Source organism: Solanum stenotomum, chromosome 5, assembly GCF_019186545.1.
Source record: "Solanum stenotomum isolate F172 chromosome 5, ASM1918654v1, whole genome shotgun sequence".
NCBI classification, from domain to species: domain Eukaryota; kingdom Viridiplantae; phylum Streptophyta; class Magnoliopsida; order Solanales; family Solanaceae; genus Solanum; species Solanum stenotomum.
The window spans coordinates 40,757,006-40,780,328 of NC_064286.1; the positions used below are offsets into that span (position 1 = coordinate 40,757,006).

A 23,323-nucleotide genomic window follows, 5' to 3' on the forward strand; every position below is an offset into this window, starting at 1 on the left:
TTTTGGGTTCATGCATTGCATATATATTCCTATTAATCGGTATCAAAATCTTCTACACAATTTCTACTGATATGTTACATGATAAAAATTGATATTAAAGTATACCGAAAAATACAAGTTTCTAAAGATAATGAATATTAATCTTATACTTTAATTACCTTACACTTGCATTCAAAATAGATTTAATATTTGCAAAGTTGAAATATAAATTAAGGTAGTTTTGTTATTTTATATATATATATATATATATATATATATATATATATAATAGTTACTTTATATCAAACATGCATACATGTTACTCTATGATGTAAAAGAATACAATATATCTTTAAAATGTGTTTTTTATAGAACATTCCACACAACTTTTATATTAGATTTGAGATATATTTGTCTACCTAAAATAATTTACACGTAAATGCTTTCTTGTCCACCTGAAAAAGATAATGCAAAAGAAAAAAAAATCCTAATTGAATTTAAATGCAAACCAGTTTAATTAGTATTATATGCTGTATCAAGGGGTTATTTGGCCTTTTGTCTTAAAGATATTGCTACATGAAATTTACTTCAACATATATGGTGTGAGAATTTTATAAAGTCATTAAGGCAGTAAATATTTATTAAAAATGTAAAAAACATGATATTATGAATGATTGTAATGTGACTTTTTATTTAGGGTATTTCCACTTGTAATATGATACATGATATATTATTTAATGATTAATTAAATGATTTATAATATTATAATTTAGTGTAGGGAACAAAATGATAATCTAATTTTGCATTTTAAAGCTTCCTACTTTTAATAATATTAGTTTTTCGACACATGCGTTGCACGTGATTATCAATTCAGAAAATTGAAGCGAATATTTGAATAATAAGCTTTGCACAAAATAATATTACATATTCTTTTGTGAATGTTCAGTGTGGATCGTCATATATATCTCTTATTCACCCGAATCTATGAAGATGGTCAATGAAAAAAATTATTTGTTAAATGCAATAATGTATATATGTATTTCAATTTGATGAGGTTTAATCATGTAATTAGTTGTATCTCAGTAATATTACCTTATAGACGATATTTGTTGTGTATTTTTTTTTTGTCATCTAACCAGATGTGTTTTGCACTTGTATTCCACTTAATTTGTTTAGATGTCATATGAACATGAGGAGGACAACTACATTTTATTTTTTAGAACTATTTTTGTATATTAATTTTTATTTTCTAAGTTATAACATAATAGATGATGTTCTTTTTGTTGGCACTCAAATTTGACTTCTCGATTGACTGTGTATATAAATCAAGGGAAAAAGGACAAATATATCCCTGAATTATCATAAATGGTATCTAAATACCCTCCGTTATACTTTTAGGACACTGATGCCCTTACCGTCTAATTTTTGGTATGTATATATCCTTTTGACTAACGGAGAGACACGTGTCTCAATCTTAAAGACCTATCCGAATTTTATTTGATTTTTATCCATAATTAAAATACCCACTCAACAAATTCAAAACCCACCCAAATAACTTGAAACTCACACTCAAATTATAATCCAAAAACACTCCCAATAATCTTCACTTTCGTTACCCATTCATTTTTCCAAATCAAACCTTATATCAAATTTCAAGAGAAATTTTAGTTTGAACGAAATTGCACAGAAAGGGCAAAAAAAAATTTCCTCTATCGGCAACGGTAAAAGAGAAGAACCCCATCTGGGTATTGTAGGAAAACCCATTTCCTTGATTTAAAATGATTTTTTGTTGTTGTTGAGTGAAGTGTCTTGCTTCAACTGCCATGGAAATAGACCTAGGCAAAGATTAAAGCGTTCAAGTTGACTGAGATTTCCGACAAAATTAGAATCTGCTCATCAATCTAGACCTCAAAGTGCTCAATTTAATTTTTTATGAAGCATTTCAATCTTGGAATTTATCTTCTAATGTAGTGATAGGTTTTAGATTTGACCTTTCTAAAAAAAATTTGATATTTTCATCAATTTAGTCTTCAAAGTATTCCATTACTTCTTTCAGCATATTAGGGCTTGTAATTTATTGATTGAAGTAGAGAGAGTTCTTACCCCAAGATTGATTTTTTTTCCTTTGGAATTTGAAAGTTTATTAATGTTAATTTTGTTTTTGATTTGATTCTTTGATATGCTTCAGTGTGTTGCTTTTCATTTGAGATGTATGTTGTGGCCTGTGGTATCAAGATTTGAGTTCTTTTAGAAATGGAAATTATTTTTATTTTTAAAATTGGGCATATGAAGATTTTGGGTTATAATTTGGGTTGGGTCTTAGTTATTTGGGTGGATTATTTTAATTATGGGTAAAAAATAAATAGATTTTGGATAGACTTTTATGATTGAGACACGTGTCCCTCCGTTAATTAAAAGGATATATACATACCAAAAATTAGACGATAAGGGCATCGGTGTCCTAAAAGTATAACGGAGCATATTTAGATACCATTTATGATAGTTCAAGGGTATATTTGTCCTTTTTCCCACAAATCAAAGATAGTAATCTGACTGTCCATAGTTAACCAAGAAAGGTTTCCTTTTATTACTAAAAAATCTAAAAATTAAAATTAAAGAATATATTCTATATGTGAGATCATATATATAATCACATGTTTATCTTACACCCAACAAAGATATAGTTCTTATACTTGTAAATAATTTACAATTTATTCAACCAAGCATGATTCGTCCAAGGAAAAAAACAACACCGTGTTATCATATAGGAGCGGTATAATAATATGAAAAATTATTGGTCAAAAGTTAATATAAGAAAAGATGAAAAATAGAACTAAAGAATGTAAAAGAGTGTGAATAACATTTGCATACTTAGTAATAACTAAGAGATTTTATAATGCTATAACTAAAGGATAAATGTGAAATAGATGAAATTCTAATAAATTTTATACTTACATAAACAAATAGGACTTTTAATTACTGTTACTATTTTTTTTTTATAGTTATTAGATTTAATTTAGTGTAGGGACAAAATGGAAATGTTTATTCAATATTACTAAATATAAAATTTATTTTGTTAATGATAAATTTTAAGTGATTCATATATATTCACATATTTTCACACTTGTTGTGAGTTTTTTTTTTAAAAAAAGAACTCGGAAAATTTTAAAATGATATATTTTGAAGTTAGTGTTGCACCCAATTTTGGACCTCCACAATATAAATTAATCATTTCGAGCTTCTTCAATATCAAATGATTTAAAATAATTAGTTTTATAAAATTTCCAAAAAATAAAAAATAATACTCCCTCCGTCCCATTTTATGTGGCAACATTTGACTGGGCACGGAGTTTAAGAAATAAATGAAGACTTTGAAATGTTTACCAAATTGCCCTTTAAAAAGTAGACTCACTTTTCTCTCTCCTCCTAAATGTATTGAAGTATTATTTTAAGATTAAGTGGGACCAACAAGGATAAAAGAGGAATTGTACCTTTAAATACTTACCATATAAAGAAATGTGACATTTTTTTTGGGAATGACCAAAAAGGAAATGGTGCCACATAAAATGGGACAGAGGGAGTAATAATATAGCTTGCAAGTTATTTTAAATAGTTTTGTCACTTTTTATATTTTTTAGATAATATATATGTTTTACATAATTATATATATAATTAGTATATATTATGATTATTCGAAAATCGTCCAAAAGGATTTTATTTTAATTAAATATTTGGTTAATTAGTTAAGTTATATAATAGTTTATAGTTTAAATAATTTAGTTAATATTTAAGTTAACTATTTTATTTCGTTAAGATTAGGAAGCTCGTTGGGTAATTATATTAATTCGTCTTTACTTATTTGTTAGTCGAGTTTGCTAAGTAATTTCAATTTGACTACATTAACAATTCAATGGAGCCATTCTAAATTCTTCCAGCCCACCGATTCCATTTCCTCACATTCCTAGCCCAAACTCATTCTTTCTAAATCCACTAAATAAACCCAAAACACAATACGTACACCAATATAAAATTCCAAGCAACCTACTAATATTCCCAGCCCACTTTTATCCCTTAACCCGACCCAACACTTTTCTATACCAAAAGAAAGAACCATCAATTCTTTCAACCAACAATACAAACACCAGCCGACCCCACTGCCTGTGTCTTCTTCTCCAGACGTGAAACCCAGCAGCAGGAGCCCAAAAATCGCAATTGAAACGCGAGCAGCAGTCCAGACGCGAGCCCAGCGAACCCAGCCCATTGTGCGTCGTTCTCCCCTCGTACATAATTTTCTCGATCGATACAGGTGGAAGCATCGTGTTACCTCTTCGTCCTTCATCCATGATCGAGCGGCTATCATCTCGATTTCGTTGGAATTGTACGAAATCAGTACTATTTCGACTCTCACAACCTTATCTCTTAAATATTTTTTGAATTTCAAATGGGAAATTCATCCCATTTGCTTCACCCGATCCCCCCCCCCCTAATCTGCCCTAATTTCCTCTATATAAAGCCCATCTTTACCTTCAGTTTAGGAGTGGAAAAAAAATAGAGGTGGAAGAACATAGTTTATATATAAAGGTTGGAGAAAAAAAGAAACGAAAAAGATCTAGAAGAGAGATATTTATAGAAAATACTAATTTTAAAATAGCCATATATACTCAACAAAGGTTCTCTTTTCTTTATTCGTTGTTTGTCGAAGCTCGTTGGAGTTCTCGAAATCTCATTGTGGTCGTGGAAAGCTCCCGGCTCATTCTGGTCTCAGTTACGCTGCTCAAGAAGAGCTAAACAACACTTCTTGCCCTTTTTTTTCCTCATTGCTATTCCAATGAGTGTTGAATTAAAAAATATTCCTTGTTGATTCCGAGATGAGTTCATATGACTTGTTTTGATCATCTTATTTCTCTAAAAAATCGGCAGTGTATGTTTTCATTCTAAAGATGTTATCGCCTGTTTAAGCATGTTCTCTATGTTTATGGTCTTTCTCGAGTTCATTGGTTGTTGAGCTCATTTTCATTTTGGCTTGTTCACTTATTAAGCGCATTGATACTGCTCTGTTTGTGTTTTGTAGAGATAATGTTCTTTGTTTGTCACATGCTTTCAAGATGTCAAAGGATCAATTCCTTTTTGTTTAACTCTTATCTCCGAGTTTTAGATTAACAATTTTGTTTAGATCAGTGGAGTCTAGCTTTGTTATAGTTGTGTTGTGGCATGATTGATCCTTCCATTTTTGTTTATTTGATCATGTTTCCTATCGCTTATATGTTGTTCAGGTCTAGTTCGAATGTGTTTTTTTTTCTAGAAATTATAGATACTATTTTCGTTTGTTCCATCTTGTTCACTGAACAGAGGATGTATCGGCTACGATTGTAGTTTTCTTTATTTGGTTTGATCATCTGGTAGGTTAATTTAATGTTCTCTTTTTTTTAGAGTTTATTTGAGATTTGTTGTTGATATTATATGTCTATTAGAAGAGTCAATTTGGTAAAATTGAAGTGTTATGGTCTAAGTTAGTACTTAATAATTTACTTCCTAGTCTGTTAGCTGATGTGTATTCATTTGGATTGATTCTGTTCATTAGCATGTTGTTTGCTTTTTGATGAAGAAGTCTTGGCTATTTACTTTGAATTATCCTATGTAAATCATTTTTCTTTTGGTTTATTGTTTTACTTTTAGAAATATCATTGTTGCATTTTTCTATTATGATTTATTCTGAGCGTTACTTATGTTTTCTTTTCATTTTATTGTACATGTAAAATATGCCTCTGAGTCCTCATGGACTCTTTCTCTTCTCCTATCCTTCCATCTTCTTATTGGGCCACAGAGGCCCAATTCTACCTTTATTGAGTCGGCTAGTCATGAAAAATCGAAGAACGAGTCCTTGAAATTGATGTACATGTGTCTATAGCTGATATACAGGCCTCGAAGCGAAAAGATAGGGATGTATATGTGTCGTATACATAAGATATATGGTGATATACATCCAGTGTATATTGGAGCAGAAATGGTCTTGAGAATCCCTCCCCCCTCCCCTCCAAAATTTCCAGTTTTTTTTTTTTTTTTTTGTGTTTTGTTGTAATTGGGCCAGAAGCCCATTTATTTTTAGTGTCATATGTTAGTTTTAGGACATGTGAAATTGGACCTAAAGCCCAAAAGAAAATTCAATTTTTATGATAGTCTAGGACAGGTGCAAATGAGCTAAAAGGCACAAAATGAAATTAGGCCTAATTACTGGCCCAGGCAGACAGAAAATCAGAGTTGTGCCCAAAAACACACACACTTTCTCTCTTTATTTTATCTATTTCGTATTTGTTTAACTGTTTATTTGCTACTCAATTTTAAGGTTGTCCTAATTCGATTTCCCCAACAGATAGTCATTTCGAGATTTCCTAAAGACAAAATAATTTTACTTATTTTATCACTTTAATTATTTTGAAATATTTAGTACTTAAGTAATATCTTTATATTATCTCTCTTTCCCTTTAAAACAATTTCAAGTGTTAAGTTGTTATCTCTATTTATTCAAGTATGCGTATTTTTTTAAAATCGTTTAGCCAAATAATTAATTGCCGGATAACTGCGTATTAGCAAGCATTTTGGATGCTTTCAAACCCTTCCTGAAATGCTAATAAGAACCCCGAACCCCTTTGAATATTTTTATTATATTTTTGTTTTAATCTTTTGGAAAAAATCAGTTTTCTTAATTTATTTTTGAAAATTAAGTGGCGACTCTTAAAATCAACCGTTTTCTATTTTTAATATAAAACAGAATGGCGACTCTGCTGGGAATTTGAATTGGGTTCCAGCCTTCAAATTAATTTATTTCGCTAAATGTTTGTTGTTTATTTGCTCATTTGTTAAATTTTCCGTATTATTAAATTGTTGCATTCATAGCATGACATATATTTCGTCAAACGACACTTATTTTCATTTTTACTTAAAGGACGATTATGCGGGCTACAGTCATTCATTAACCAAATTGTTCTCAGGGCACCCTGACGAATGTAGTTGGCCACGGGATGGTCAACGGTCGTTAACTGTCCCAGCCCAAGTAGTCCGCTTGGGTCACCGATTCACTAAATATAAAGCTCACTCTTAGTCAAACTAATGTAGAGTTAAATCCAATACCAAAATTTAGCGCATTGGCCTAAGGTGACCCAACACCCAAGGTGTGTTGGTCCCATTAGAAAGACTATCTTAAGTCCAAAACGTCCTAGGCCTAAAAGGACGTTCATACTTATGTGTTAAATTTGAAGGATGTATACGCTATTTGAAAAAGTCATTGTCCCTTGGTGTTGAGAGTAAATTTTAATAACTTTTTCTAGTCATAGGAGGATTTTCACAAGTTACTACTCAGAAGGGATGGATATCCAGAGATGACAAGAAATAAAGAAAGAAGAAAAATCTTCCACAGAAGCATAGTTTAGGATTGTACCCCTACGTGGGATTGATTATTTGCATCCATTTCTCTTATTATGTATCCCCATTCAATTTATTTATAAAGTTTGTATAAATTTGAGTTTTTGGGCAATGGGATGTTTCAAACAACGTTATACAACCTTCAAATCATTAGGCCGACCCTTGACACAAAAGGGTCACATATATGTTTAAAACGCGTAATAACTGTTTATGTGTTATAACTACTTATGTGAATATGTTGTTTTGTTTGAAGATGTTCTAGCCTACTATTTTGGAAATTTTCTAGAATCCCTTAAGCACAAATATTAAGTTACTATGGAAAGTGCGTCCAAAATATTCTTTGAGTCTTTAGTTTTCCAAAAAAAATAATTTCGAACTTCACTTTCAAATCCTTACTCTCCCGTCTCGAAAGAGGTCGATTTTTTGTCTCAAGTCAAAAATGAAGGTTGAACTACGTAAGGACCTGAATTCTCCTCTGAGAGATACGTAGGCAGTCTTTCAAGGCTCGGTCCCCATTTTTGAGAAATCCTATCTTTTCCAACTCTTGCAATGAGATGAGAAATTCATCTCAATCGAAAATCAGAAGTATGACAATACAATCGACTTGTCTCGACTCAAGTCGACATTTCTGATTCACTAATCGCAAAATCAAATAGACAAATTCCTGTCTATTTAGTCATTTCTCTATATTTGTGGGCTAGTTTATCTTCAAATGAAGCAACCCTTATGTGTTTACAGTAATGTGTGTGATATTTTGTACTATTTATTACCGACACAGACTAACACATTTATCTTTGAGTTATTTTTCTTTGTCAGGTACTCAAAACTGAAATGTGTTGATAAAATGGTTGAACATCCATATTTCACAAGGTCTAAAGACCCCAAAGATTCCTTCTTGGACTAATGTTTTTCAAAAGGCAAAGGAAAAGTGGTTGAAAATGTTGATAACACTAATTTGACCGAAATTACTGTGAATGACCCCATCATTGCTGAACATAACAAGTTGATTGCACAATTGTTCCAACAGATTGCTGAAATGAGGGCTGAAATGGATAAGACTCGAGATTTGACAAATCTGGCTATTGTTGCCAACATTCCTACTCCAGACAATGAAAGACCTCCACTCCATTTTCCTACTTCGAATCCAATGTTGTGTCGAAATTTTCCTATTTCTAGAAAAATCACTTTTTGAAATATTCTAAGTATAAAACAATTTGAGAAAAATACTTAGAAAAGAGTCGCCACTTAATTTTTTAAAGAAATTAAGAAAACTTATAATTTTCAAAGATTTAAACAGAAAAAATCATTTGAAAATACCAAAGAAGGTTCGGGGTTCAATTTACACTTCGAGAAGGGTTTAAGCATTCGAAGTGTCCGCTAATATGCGGTTGACCTGCAACTTGACTAAAATATATTTGACTATTTTTAGAAAAATAACGATTTAACATAAAAAATAATAACTTGCAATAATTGATTAACTTTAAGAAAATGATTAAATAAATGACGCATTTTTATTTCATATTTATTTTTAGAGAAAAGGGGCCTAAAATGAAACATTTGATTCGAAATACAAGTGATTGGAATATTAATAAAACTAGATTAATTAGAATTTATTTAATTCATTTTAAAATAACTTAAACCAATTTAATATATTAAAGCATGAAAATCATTTCGAATTAATTGTAAAATAAAAGTTTTAACTAACATTTTTTGAGAAAATGACTAAGTAAGTATTTAATAATAATTTACATTATTAGATTAACTTTGAGAAGATAGTTAAACGAAGAGCAATTTTTATTTTTTTTAAGAAAATGGGACCCTATTTGAAACAATTGAATTAGAGACAAGTACTTGGAATGTTAACGAAACTAAATGAGTTGGTTTTTATTTGAGTCATTTTTGGTTTATGAAAAAAACTATTTTTAAACTAACAATTTTTTTTTTTTTTTTTTTTTTTTACACTAAAGATTATAAATGAAAATACAAGAGTTGATAAAATAAGTTTTGTTAGAAACAAAACCACTCAGATGAATAGTTCGTCTTTTGGGGAATTCAACTAAGTTAATTAAAAAATTCTAAAGTTAGAGTTAAACAACAAATAATAGGTAATCGCAATTAAATAATTAAAGCGTAAGGGAGAAATTGAATTTGGGCCTTTCTTGGGCCAAATTCGCTACTTTTTTGGAGTTTAACACAATTCCCGTTTTTGGTATACAGCTGATGTATATCAGTGTATATCGGCATGTATATCAGCCTTTTTTATGTATTTCTTGCTTCCAAATACATGTATTTTGCATCAGCCCTGTATCCCTGCGTTTTAGACCTGTATCTCACTGTTTTTGTCGTGTATATTGACGTATACCACTGTATACAAGCTGTATTTCGGCTTATTTTCAGCTTTCTGAGACTTCTTTCAGTTTTCCAGCCAGCATTTTGCCTTCAATCTGTTCATCATCCTTTCTATTTGCAGTGGGACTGACTCGAGAGGGAAAAAATGAATTTGGGCCTTTAATGCCCATTTCGAAATGCGAAGGGGAAAGGATTTGAGTCTACCTTGGACTCCATACGAGCTCACATGTAACGAATGAGGACAAAAATTAGCATTCATATAAATCAGTGGCCCCAAATTATATCAACAAATATTTAGCGATAAATAAGGCTAAACTAACACCAAATAAAAGGCTAAAATCATACCAAGTCATTTGAGCAATTCACTCATGTTGCATATTGGTAGGAAACAAAAGAAGGATATTTCAACAAGTTCTAAAAAAGAAAAATAAAATAAAATATATATATATATATATATATATATATATATATATATAGGAGAAGAAGCATATCAGACAACACTCAAGCTTTAGCAAATTGATCAATTGTACTAGTCATAACAAGCAAATGATACCTATGGCAGAAACTAAAAGAAGACGAATAGATGGACAAAATGTTAGATCCTAAAACAATAAGAAAAGCTATAAAACTAGTTATTCATTTTGTATGCTAAATTTACTTTAAGTAGATGAAGGAAACATTGTTAAATATCTATAACTAAACATGGCAACACCTTTGTTCATACAAATCCATCAAACCTAAGTTCCAGAAGCATAAACAACTATAGCATTCATGAGAAAAAATAAAATAAAATTGTGGAGTAGTAATATCTAATAATAACAGACTATGTCCAAAGGGTATTGATATTTCTAAATCAAATGAAGGTGAAAAGCTATCTTGATAACCGAAATGGGATTAAACCTAATTAAATGATACATTACATTAGTGGAGTCACAAGCAATGTCATGAATTAAAACCAAACGACATAAACACAATCTCGACTAAATGAGAAAATGGGTTATACACCTCTACTAGGCAAATTCAAATAGTATTAACAAAATCCATGACAATGAGAACGGAACTAAGGCAGGTCACCAAGACTATAACCTCTTCTTTATCATATTGACAAAATTCGAACAAACATCGAATAATCCAAACGACGCAGCTGATCAACCCACTATTGAGATCAAATGAACTTTAAACTATTTCGAACAAAGCAAGACAAAGATCCAACTAATTATATAGATACAAAATTGATCTGATGAATATATCGATCAACATGTAATATCAAAGTAAACTTCCCTGATGTTTGACTCGTGCTTACTACCCAGAGACTCGCAGGAAAAACCACATTAAAGCAAAGATTAAAACGAAAGGACCACATGCTCTTAATAACCGATCATATACCAAGTATTGAACACACATAGCTTGCCACATTGAAAAGTAATATAAGAGGGGCAAAATTACCTTTCTGGGAGCAGTGAACTGGGGACAACAAGCAGGGGAAAACGAAGACTCTTCTACCACGAAGTCCGAATATCAATCACAAAACGAGAGTCTTGGGACATAATTTTAACCCCTTTTCGAAAAAAAAACTTAAAATCGGAAAACCAAATAATAAAATTTCTTGAGTGTACTATGACTATCGCCAAAAACTCAAACTTCAAAGCCTCTTCCTATACCCCCTCCTCTAATTGCAACCCAAAGAGATGAATATATAGATGGAAATTAGGGGGAAATCGGGTGAAATTTTGAATTCCAAATTTGAATTCATTCTGCCCCTTTTCAAGACAACAGTAGAAAGCTTTGAAAAAATCCCTTAAAATGGGGGAAAGGGGACGTGAAGGTGATGGGTACGCAGGGTATGGGTTCTGGCAAGGTAGGGACGCAATTTCCGGGTTGATTTAGCGTGAAGAAGAAGAAGAAGAAGTGTACAGGGATCGGTACTGTACGTAGGTTGTATGTATTGCTATTGTATTTTGTATGCTGGTGGGTTTCTTTTGTATTGAAAGTGGGTTGGGCCGGGTTGGAGCTAAGGATATGGGCTAAAAAGGGGTGTTGAATTGGAAAGCAAAGAAAGGGAAATGGGCTGGAATTATGTTGTATAGGGAATTAGGATTGGACCTTTAGGAAGTGGCCCAAAATTAATCTTAAAAGATGGGATAAATTGTTATTAAATAATGGATTTCAATTATAGCCTAATAGAATTTAATTGGTGAATTCAACTAAAATTTAAACAAGATGAGTTAATATAAATTAATTAATGAGCTTCTTAATCTTAACGAAATAAGAAATAATTAACTTAATTATAAACTAACTAATTCAATTACAAAACCAATTAGCTCGAAATTGTAACTATAACTTAAAGTAAATTAATAGAGTATTTAACTACGATGTAAAATCTTTTGTGATGGTTTTTCAAATATTTATAAAATAACTTGATTGCAAAAATATACATATTTATTATTAAAAATGATGAAATTACTTCAAAATAACTTGAAAGTATTTTGAATTTCATAAAACTCATTAATTCAAAATTATAACCATCCCTAATATTTAAAATATAAAATCTTTTTTTTTGAGACTATTTTTGAATAATCATAAAATATACTAATTATATACATAATTATGTAAAACATATATATCATCTAAAAATTATAAAAAGTGACAAAACTAAAAAAAATAAATCTTGCAAACTATATTATTATTTTTTGGAAACTTTACAAAACTAATTATTTTAAATCGTTTGAAATTGGAGAAGCTCGAAATGATTAATTTATATTGTGGAGAGTCAAAATTGGGTGTCAACATCCAACATCCGAATGTTTTCCAAATAATTCGTCCACAACTACGAATCCAAAACCTTCCATCATCGACTTAACCACCCTTAACGCACATCATGCTAGCTCCTCACACCAAAAGTTACCTACTCCTCAAAATCCAAATACCAACATTTTCCAGAATTTTCCTTCGGTCCGTCAAACCCCTACTCAAATTGTCCAAAATCCACCTACCACTCAACCCATTCCTCTAAAAACTGCTTGTCAGATTTCAATATCACCAGAATCATACCTCCATTTACCACACATTTTGAACTCGATGATTGTGAGAAGAAGGAGAAGGAGTGGAAGGTCATAAAAGGAAAGGTTGAGCAAGACATCAGAGAGGAAGTCATGAATGCAATGAAGGACTTTCAATACACCCTAGACATTGTGGGGTTGAATTATGAAGATTTGTGTCACCATCCACATTTGGAGCTTCCAAAAGGTTTTAAACCACCAAAATTTGACATTTTTAGTGGAGTTGAAAATTCTTTGACTTATTTGAGGGCTTATTGTGATCAACTTATTGGAGTAGGGAAAGATGAAACTTTGTTGATACGACTCTTTAGACGAAGTCTAAAAGGAGAAGCATTGGAATGGTTTATTTCTAAAGAAATCAAGCAGTGGCCAAGTTGGAACGCTTTGGCTAAAGACTTCATTGAAAGGTTTGGTTACAATATAGAATTTATCCTCGATCGATACAATTTGGAGAGAATAAAAAAGAATTCTACTAAAGCTATCGAGATTATGCCTACCGTTGGAGAAGAGAGGTTGCAAGGGTTAGACCTTCCATGACTGAGAAAGAGATTATTGAAGTTTTTGTGCTCATTCAAGAGACGGAGTACTACAATAGGATGTTGTTCATTTTAGGAGGAAAGTTCAGTGAAATAGTCAAAATTGGTGAAGCTATTGAAGACGGTCTCAAGACCGAAAAAATCATCCAAATGACTCCCCAAGATGAATCATCGGGGCCATTGAGAAGGAAGAGGGAAGACGTTTCCTCTATCTCATTTGAATCAAGCCGAAAATCAAAAGAGGCATGCTGGTCTCAATGTTCAAAAGTCTTTACCATCCAAAATCTACCCTTTAGCTCCACAAAATCCTTACCCATCAAACCAAATTACCAAACTCCACCACCAAATCATCCAAATTACAAAGCTCCATTGCCAAATTACCCAAATGCTCAATCAAGTTACCAAGTTGCATTGCCAAATTACCCAAATGACCCTCATAGCTACCAAGCTCTACAATACCAAAATTTCCAAACACCAGCACCTACTCGCCAAAATTCTTCCAGTTACCACCAAGTACCTCCATCTTTAAGAAATAATTACAATCTTTCTTGTCAGGAGTTTTTGAAGAAATCTTCTCGAGTCTTTACTCTTTTGGTTAAAGTCGAATCCAACTCTTTGAGGGATTGAAAATGGCTAGTCTAATACAAACAATTGATCCAAAAAATGTAAATGTCAATTCCAGACTTTACAGGTCCGATTTTCATTGTGCTTAACATTCAGGAGGTGCTGGACATACCACTAAGGATTGCATCAACTTGAAGCATAAAATTCAAGACTTGATTGATCAAAGAATTGTCACCCTTCAAGCTGTCAATTCTGATGCCAATGGTAATTCACTGATGAATCGTGGAGGATTCACTATTAACATGATTGACCTAAAGCCTGAAGCACCTCCCCGTCAAAACGCTCCAAATTATCGTCAAATGCCTCCCCCTCAGCAAGGTAGTTATGATTTCCATCGTCCATATCTTGAGAAGAAACCTGCTCGAAACTTTACTCCTCTTATTGAAAGTCGGACGATGTTGTTTGAGCGATTGAGTGTGGTAGGTATTATTCATCCAGTCAAGCCTAAGACACTTGATACTAGCTCAAGATTTTATCGAGCCGATCGAAGATGTGCATATCATTCCAACGGTGTTGGGCATGATACTGAAGACTGTATTAATTTGAAGCACATGATTCAGGACTTGATCGACCAGAAAATGGCCGAGACCACTGTACCCAATGTCAATAGTAATCATCTACCGAACTATGGAGGTGCCACTATCAATATGATAAAGACGGAGGATGAGTGTTGCATGGTAAAGGCGATAGTCTCGATTGGTTCTGACAACCTCGAGAAAGTTGTAGCTTCTCCAAGAATAAGTGAGAAACTCAATTTTACGAGCATGACACTCTATCAAGCTTTTGCTTTTGTGTCAAGAGAGGGTTAGAACAATAAGGGGATTAATAATATTCCACCAAAGTATTTGCCTCATTTACGTCAGTTCTTTCTGGTAGATGAATATGCCAATGACGATGGTCTTGGAGAAGGAATTGGGGATCTTTTTTAAGAAGGTGATGTTGCGCCCAAGAGGATGATCGAGACATCAGGCATACGAGATACCGAGCCAATGGAGTTCTTAATTGGACTTCCACTCCACTCTTGATTTCTCGCTCATTTTGATAGACAAATATGAATTTTATGTTATTTCTAAAATCAGTGGTAGTTCGAGAGAGTCTCGAGACCCACCTTTTATGCAATTTTACTTGTTTAAGTTTTAATTTGCCTCGAAATGTTTTGAAAAAGGCAAAATGACTCATGGTCATGGCCAAAGTTCGTATTTCCCTGTTTTCAATGAAAGCCTCTTCTATTGCGAAAATTTATTTTATTTGCTTTAATTCTACTATCTAACAGTCTTTGTTTTTGTTTTAGTAAAAGTTTTTTTTATAAACCTGTCAATATCATGTCATGTCACAAGTTGAATGAACAAAAATGAAGTAGATGAAGATGAATTTGAAGAGTATGACGATAATATCATGATATTCGAACACCTTGACAAAATTTGAAATAGTTTGAGACTCAAGATAAGTCGAATCTGGATGAGACAAATATTGCAAAGGATGACCGTGTCAAAGAAGTTAGAATCAGGGTCCATCTGAAAGAAGCTCGGAAAAGGGAACTCAACATTTTACTTAAGAAAATACATTGATGTATTTGTTTGTAATCATCTTATGTTCTGTAGTTAGAAATTTATCTCTTGTAATGAACTAAGTCTGACCTGAATTCTCAAGAATGAGATACGTAGGCGGCCTATGTCGGCTTCGGTCACCCCTTCATATATTTTCAATATTTTTATTTTGTATTTGAACTACGTTCGACCTGAATTCTCAAAACTGAGATACGTAGGCGGCCTGTGTCAGCCTCAGTCATTTCCTTAGTTAAATTTTCTTATTTTTTAATCCTCAAGATGGGAACTACGTTTGACCTGATTCCTGCATCAACGGGATACGTAGGTGCCACAACGGCTCGGCCATATCTCCCATAAGATTTCTATTTTTCTTTACAATAGAAACTGGGACAGAATTTTTGAGAGGGACTCAAAAATTCTCAAAAAAAAAATCTCCACAATAAGTCAAGACTGAAGATACATTGAGAATCGCAACTGGGACAGAATTTTTGAGAGGGTCTAAAAAATTCTACAAGTCATATATCAATAGTTTGAGATATCCCAAGACAACTAACTGGGACAGAAATTTCTGAGGATGACCTCAAAAATTTCTTCAAACATCACTAGAAGTTTGCAGTAAATGTTGAATATTTCAAGCATATTAGAAATTTAAAGCTAACTTCAAATTTCTCAGGCATCGCTAAAATTCAATGTCAACTACAGCAATCTCCGACAGTCAACTACAAAACCTTTCATTTATAGCAGATTTCGGTAGGATCGTGTCAGAAATTTCCCAAGCTTTAAGGATTTTTGAATTCTCCAGAACAAGCTATCGGATACACCAAAATTTCAAACCAAGGACGTTCATTTAAGCTATGCATGACATGACATTTGACAATGACATTTTCCAAGTTATTTTTTTGAAAATCCTTTTAAGGCTTTTGATATGACAAACATTTTGTATAATTTCATCTTAAGTCTATCGAGAAGCAAGAGATCGGAGTGATCAACCGAAGATATCAAGACAAGGAGCGAGCAATTAAAGAACTCAACACAGATCAGTTTGTCTTAAAAACTAATAATTTTTCTGTGGATGCAGGTCTATAATTTCACCTCAAGATCATCATATTCCTCCATTCAATGAATATGGAGAAGTCAAAAGGGCGAGGAGCTCCCCAAAATTGACAACTTTTCTGTGGATGCAGGAAAGTCATTGAAGTTTTTCAGAAGAAAAATGAAACATTTCAGAATACGAGCAACAACACCTCATTCAAATGTCCAGCAAAACATTAGTCACAATGAGTACAAATGTTCAAATATGAACAAGTGAAAGCATCACTTTCAAACAAGCATCTACAATGACATCAAATTACATTTTTTAGAATCAAGAATGTTTGAAGAATATTCACAAATCGCGTTGATATCAGACACGGTAATGTGAAACCCCAGAGGGATATTTCTACAGTATTATCAAATGAGATTGTACCACCACCCAGAAGGAAATCACCATCATTTTATCGATGGAATATCATCATCCTGCCAATTGATCAGCATAATCATACCAATGGATCATCAATGAAGATCATCGTCCTATCAATGGAGCATCAACATAATCATACCAATGGATCATCAACGGAGAATCATCGTCCTATCAATGGAGCATCAACATAATCCTACCAATGGATCATCAACGAAGAATCATCGTCCTATCAATGGAGCATCAACATCATCCTACCAATGGGGCATCATCATCCTATCATGTAGCAGCATTATACTACCAATGGATCATCATCATCCTACCAATGGATCATCATCTTTCTATCAATGAAACATCGTCATCCACATCATATCAAGTCATCATCTACTGCGTCAAAACCGATGGAGGCTAACGTCAGAATATTTATAGAAAAGAACATGTGTCGAATATGGTAAAACATATCACTTCTTTATTTAAATTACAGTTTCTGCTAACTAGTTTATCTCATTCTTTGTCAAGAGCATCCAAGAGGATGAATTCTAAAATCAAACCACATGTGCAGATGACATCAGAAAAGATGCAGCACAATGTGGAATTTTTCTTAGCTCGAGCTGATGAATGAATGTCATCGAGCCTCCACCTCGTTACAGTTGAATTATTATCGAGTCATCCACCTCGTTACAGTGGGATAATCATCGAGCCATCCACATCGTTACAGTTGGATAATCATTGAGCCATCTAGCTCATTGTAGAGATCATCGGAGTTTGCCACGCAGAAAACAAGTAATGACATCTCCAAATCCTCATCAAATCATGAGTTGTAATGGACATACTGTGTTCGAAAGCGGTATCCATTATCTTTTACTCTCAATACTTGTTTATTTTCTCATCTAGTTGAAAAAATTGTTTATGTCTATCCATTAAGATATACTCATTTGTTATATGCATGATTTTTATTTATTATTTTTTTATGTAAGCCGCTAGCTAAAGCGGCGCAACATCTACTAATTATTTACTTGAGTATCCAGACACATACTGAACATATCTATATGTCATCTCTTAAAGCAAGAGTGATTTTAAAACACCAAAACAATGGCGTATTCACAGAAACTTGCAAGAACATAACAAAAATGTATCGTAAGAGATGCTACCACTGTTTTCAATTACAGTTGCTACTAATAATTTTATTTCAGTCTTTGTTGAGAGCATCCAATAGGATGAATTCTCAAATCGAACCACAGGTGCGGACAACATCAACAAGGACGCAGCACAACGTGGAACTTTTTTTTAGCAGCGAACTAGGACATAGTCTAAAGAGAAGTATCAAACTCTTAGGACGCGAGCTGAGGGGCGACTTCCACCACAATTAAACCAAACCCCTATCAGAAGGCATGTGGGTTTTTCTTCAGGTTTATCGGTTTCTGTCTCGCATCCGAAAAGTTTTGGTTTTCACCTGAAGCAACTTTCTAATATGAGTGACAATACACCAAGAGCTTTGGAAATTATGTCCGAGTAAGCTCTTACTTATGGATGTGAAGGGCCCCACATTTATAGTTAAGAGGTTGCAAGCCTCTCTTTCATACTTGACTTATTTGTCACTCCTCCAAGATCAAAGGTTATCTTGCATAATAGATTTTTTTTTCAACCGATTGAGTCGAACTACAAACAGCTCGATTCCTAAGGTTTAAGGATATGTAGGAGGGCTCAATGTTGAAAACTCGGATGTATTCCAACATTCGCTCTTAAATCTTATTCTCGAGCATTTCGGTCCATTCATAATTCGATATCGTGATGACTTTTGAATTCTTTCAGAATCGTGCGTGAAATCAAGCTTATCGAATTACAAGTGACCTAAATTTTCATATAGTCTGAGATATGTAGGAAACCTGTTTTTGGGGTTCGGCCATGATTCCTGAAGTATGTACCAAAAGCCCTCTTTCTGAAGGATGAATATGTGGTTGGTCAAAATTGAATACGTCAATTTCATTTGCCTCGAATTTCTTTCATCAATCCAAGTCAAACGAGGGACAGTTGTTGACACCCAATTTTGGACCTCCACAATATAAATTAATCATTTCGAGCTTCTTCAATTTCAAACGATTTAAAATAATTAGTTTTATAAAATTTCTAAAAAGATAATAAAAAAAATAATATAGCTTGCAAGTTATTTTAAATAGTTTTGTCACTTTTTATAATTTTTAGATAATATATATGTTTTACATAATTATAAATATAATTAGTATATTTTATAATTATTCAAAAATCGTCTCAAAAAGATTTTATTTTAATTAAATATTTGGCTAATTAGTTAAGTTATATAATAGTTTATATTTTAAATTATTTAGTTTATATTTGAGTTAAGTATTTTATTTCGTTAAGATTAGGAAGCTTGTTGGGTAATTATATTAATCCGTCTTTACTTATTTGTTAGTCGAGTTTGCTAAGTAATTTCAATTTGACTATATTCACAATTCAATGGACCCATTCTAAATTCTTCCAGCCCACCGGTTCCATTTCCTCACATTCCTAGCCCAAACCCATTCTTTTTAGAGCAATTTTCACATATAGCAAACAAAAAAATCATATTTGTATGCTATAGCAAAGTTTGCATAATTGCGCTCCATAGCAAACATATATATGTATAATTCGTTATACATATACAATTGAAAGCTATCTATTTCGCTATACATATATACAAAAAGAAACAATTGTATAATTCGTTGACTCCTCTTCAGAATTGTATAATTTCGCTGGCAGGCCATTTGTATAAATTGTTGTTAGCCTCTCGTTTGTATAAATTGTTGACAAAAATATTTGTATATCAAAAATCGCTCTCTTTCGCTTTATACAAACATAAATTATACATTATACAAACATAAAATTGGGCAGGAGAATATTTTTATTGTATAATTATAAGTGTATAGGACAAATATATATGTATTTGCATGTGTATATACAATTTTCTCGTGCTTTATACAAACAGAAACGCAATTTATATAATTCTGTTGTATAAAACGAGAAAGAGAGAAAGACAAAAGAGAACTGGGCAGGGGAATATTTTTATTGTATAATTATAAGTGTACAAGACGAATATATATGTATTTACATGTGTATATACAATTTGCACTCGCTTTATACAAACAGAAACACAATTTATACAATTATGTTGTATAAAGCGAGAGAGGCGAACACAAAGGGAGTGAGCGAGAGAGGAGAGTGGCGAGCGAGAGTTTGAGGGAGAGAGGTGCTGGCAAACAGTTTGCTACAGGACACAAATAAATCAAAGTGTGATTATACCATTTAATTTAAATTAATAGTTTGTCATTATGTACAATTTTCCCTTCTTTTTAACTCCACTAAACAAACCCAAAACACAATACATACACCAATATAAAACTTCCAAGCAGCCTACTAATATTCCCAACACACTTTTATCCCTTAACCCGACCCAACACTTTTCTATACCAAAAGAAAGACCCATCAATTCTTTCAACCAACAATACACACACCAGCCGACCCCACTGCCTGTGTTTTCTTCTCCACACGTGAAACCTAGCAGCAGGAGCCCAAAATTCGTGATTGAAATGCGAGCAGCAGTCCATACAGGAGCCCAACGAATCCATCCCATCGTGCATCGTTATCCCCTCGTTTTTGTCCTCTCGTACATAATTTTCTCAATCGATACAGGTGGAAGCATTGTGTTTCCTCTTCGTCCTTCATCTAAGATCAAGCAGCTATCATCTCAAATCCGTTGGAATTGTACGAAATCAATACTATTCCAGTTCTCACAACCTTATCTCTTAGAGATTTTTTGAATTTCAAATGGGAAATTCATCTCATTTGCTTCACCCGATTCCCCCGCCCCCAACCTGCCCTAATTCCCTCTATATAAAGCCCCTCTTTACCTTCAATTTAGGAGTGGAAAAAAAATAGAGGTGGGAGAACATAGTTTATATATAAAGGTTGGAGAAAAAAAGAAACGAAAAAGATCTAGAAGAGAGATATTCATAGAAAATACTAATTTTAAAATAGCCATATATACTCAACAGAGGTTCTCTTTTCTTTGTTCGTTGTTTGCCGAAGCTCATTGGAGTTCTCGAAATCTCGCTGTGGTCATGGAAAGCTCCCTGCTCGTTCTGGTCTCAGTTACGCTGCTCAAGAAGAGGTAAACAACTCTTGGCCTTTGTTTTTCTTCATTCCTATTCCAATGAGTGTTGAATCGTAAAATATTCCTTGTTGATTCCGAGATGAGTTCATATGACTTGTTTTGAGTCTAAGTTGTTTTGATCATCTTATTTCTCTCAGAAATCGGCAATGTATGTTTTCATTCTAAAGATGTTATCGCCTATTTAAGCTTGTTATCTATGTTTATGGTCTTCTCGAGTTTATTGGTTGTTGTGCTCATTTTGATTTTGGCTTGTTCACTTGTTAAGAGCATTGATACTGCTTTGTTCGTGTTTTGTCGAGATAATGTTCTTTGTTTGTCACATGCTTTGAAGATGTCAAAGGATCTGTTCCTTTTTTATTTACTTTTATCTCCGAGTTTTAGATTAACAATTTTGTTTAGATCAATGGAGTCTAGCTTTGTTATAGTTGTGTTGTGGCATGATTGATCCTTCCATTTTTTGTTTATTTGATCATGTTTCCTATCGCTTAGATGTTGTTCAGGTCTAGTTCGAATGTGTTATTTTTTTTCAGAAATTATAGACACTATTTTCATTTGTTCCATCTTGTTCACTAAACAGAGTATGTATCAGCTACGATGGTAGTTTTCTTTATTTGGTTTGATCATCTGATATGTTAATTTAATGTTCTCTTTTTTTAGAGTTTATTTGAGATTTGCTGTTGATATTATATGTTTGTTAGAAGAGTCAATTTGATAAAATTGAAGTGTTATGGTCTAAGTTAGTTCTTAATAATTTACTTCATATTCTGCTTGTTGATGTGTATTCATTTGGATTCATTATGTTCATTAGCATGCTGTTAGCTTTTTGATGAAGAAGTCTTGGCTCTTTACTTTTGATTATCCTCTGTAAATCTTTTTTCTTTTGGTTTATTGTTTTACTTTTAGAAATATCACTGTTGCATTTTTCTATTATGATTTATTCTGAGCGTTACTTATGTTTTCTTTTCATTTTATTGTGCATGTGAAATATGCCTCCGAGTCCTCATGGACTCTTTCTCCTATCCTTTCATCTTCTTATTGGGCCACGGAGGCCCAATTCTACCTTTATTGAGTCGGCTAGTCATGAAGAATCGAAGAACGAGTCCTTGGAATTGACGTACATGTGTCTATAGCTGATATACAAGCCTCAGAGCGAAAAGATGAGGATGTATATGTGTCATATACATTTGTATACATAAGATATATAGTGATATACATCCAGTGTATACGGTGTATATTGGAGCAAAAATGGGATTCCCAGGTTTTTTTTTTTGTGTTTTGTTGTAATTGGGCCAGAAGCCTATTTATTTTTAGTGTCATTTGTTAGTTTTAGGACATGTGAAATTGGGCTTAAAGCCCAAAAGAAAATTTAATTTTTATGATAGTCTAGGACAGGTGCAAATGAGCTAAAAGGCCCAAAATGAAATTAGGCCCAAGTACTGGCCCAGGTGGACAGAAAACCAGATTTGGGCCCAAAAACACACACACTCTCTCTCTCTTTATTTTATCTGTTTCGTATTTTTTTTAACTGTTTATTTGCTACTAAATTTTAAGGTTGTCCTAATTCGATTTCCCCAAAAGATAGTCATTTTGACATTTCCTAAAGACAAAATAATTTTACTTATTTTATCACTAGAATTATTTTGAAATATCTAGTACTTAAGTAATATCCTTATATTATCTCCCTTTCCCTTTAAAACAATTTCAAGTGTTAAGTTGTTATCTCTATTTATTCAAGTATGTGTATTTTCTTAAAATCGTTTAGCCAAATAATTAATTGTCAGATAACCACGTATTAGCGGGCATTTCGGGTGCTTTCAAACCCTTCCCGAAATGCTAATAAGAACTCTGAACCCCTTTGAATATTTTCATTAGATTTCTGTTTTAATCTTTTGGAAAAATTCAGTTTTCTTAATTTCTCTTTAAAATTAAGTGGTGACTCTTAAAACCAATCGTTTTCTATTTTTTAATATAAAACAGTTAGAAGATCTTGTTAACTTGATAATACATTTGTGGCATATATAAATACCTACCCAAATATATATATATATATATATATATATATATATAGAGAGAGAGAGAGAGAGAGAGAGAGAGAGAGAGAGAGATTTGCATTAATGGAAATATTTATCTCATAAAAAATTAAAATTAAACTAATACAAACTTCAACTGGCGTTATTAGAAGTCAT

The 23,323-nt window shown here is 32.6% G+C and overlaps 1 long non-coding RNA gene across 1 annotated transcript; it reads left to right on the forward strand.

Annotated features, from left to right (window-relative positions):
* Positions 1–6,028: 6,028 nt before the first annotated feature.
* LOC125865309 (uncharacterized) lies at positions 6,029–22,631 on the forward strand. The gene is made up of 2 exons (XR_007446336.1): positions 6,029–6,166; positions 22,530–22,631. It is a non-coding gene; the product is annotated as an uncharacterized LOC125865309 (long non-coding RNA).
* Positions 22,632–23,323: the final 692 nt, after the last annotated feature.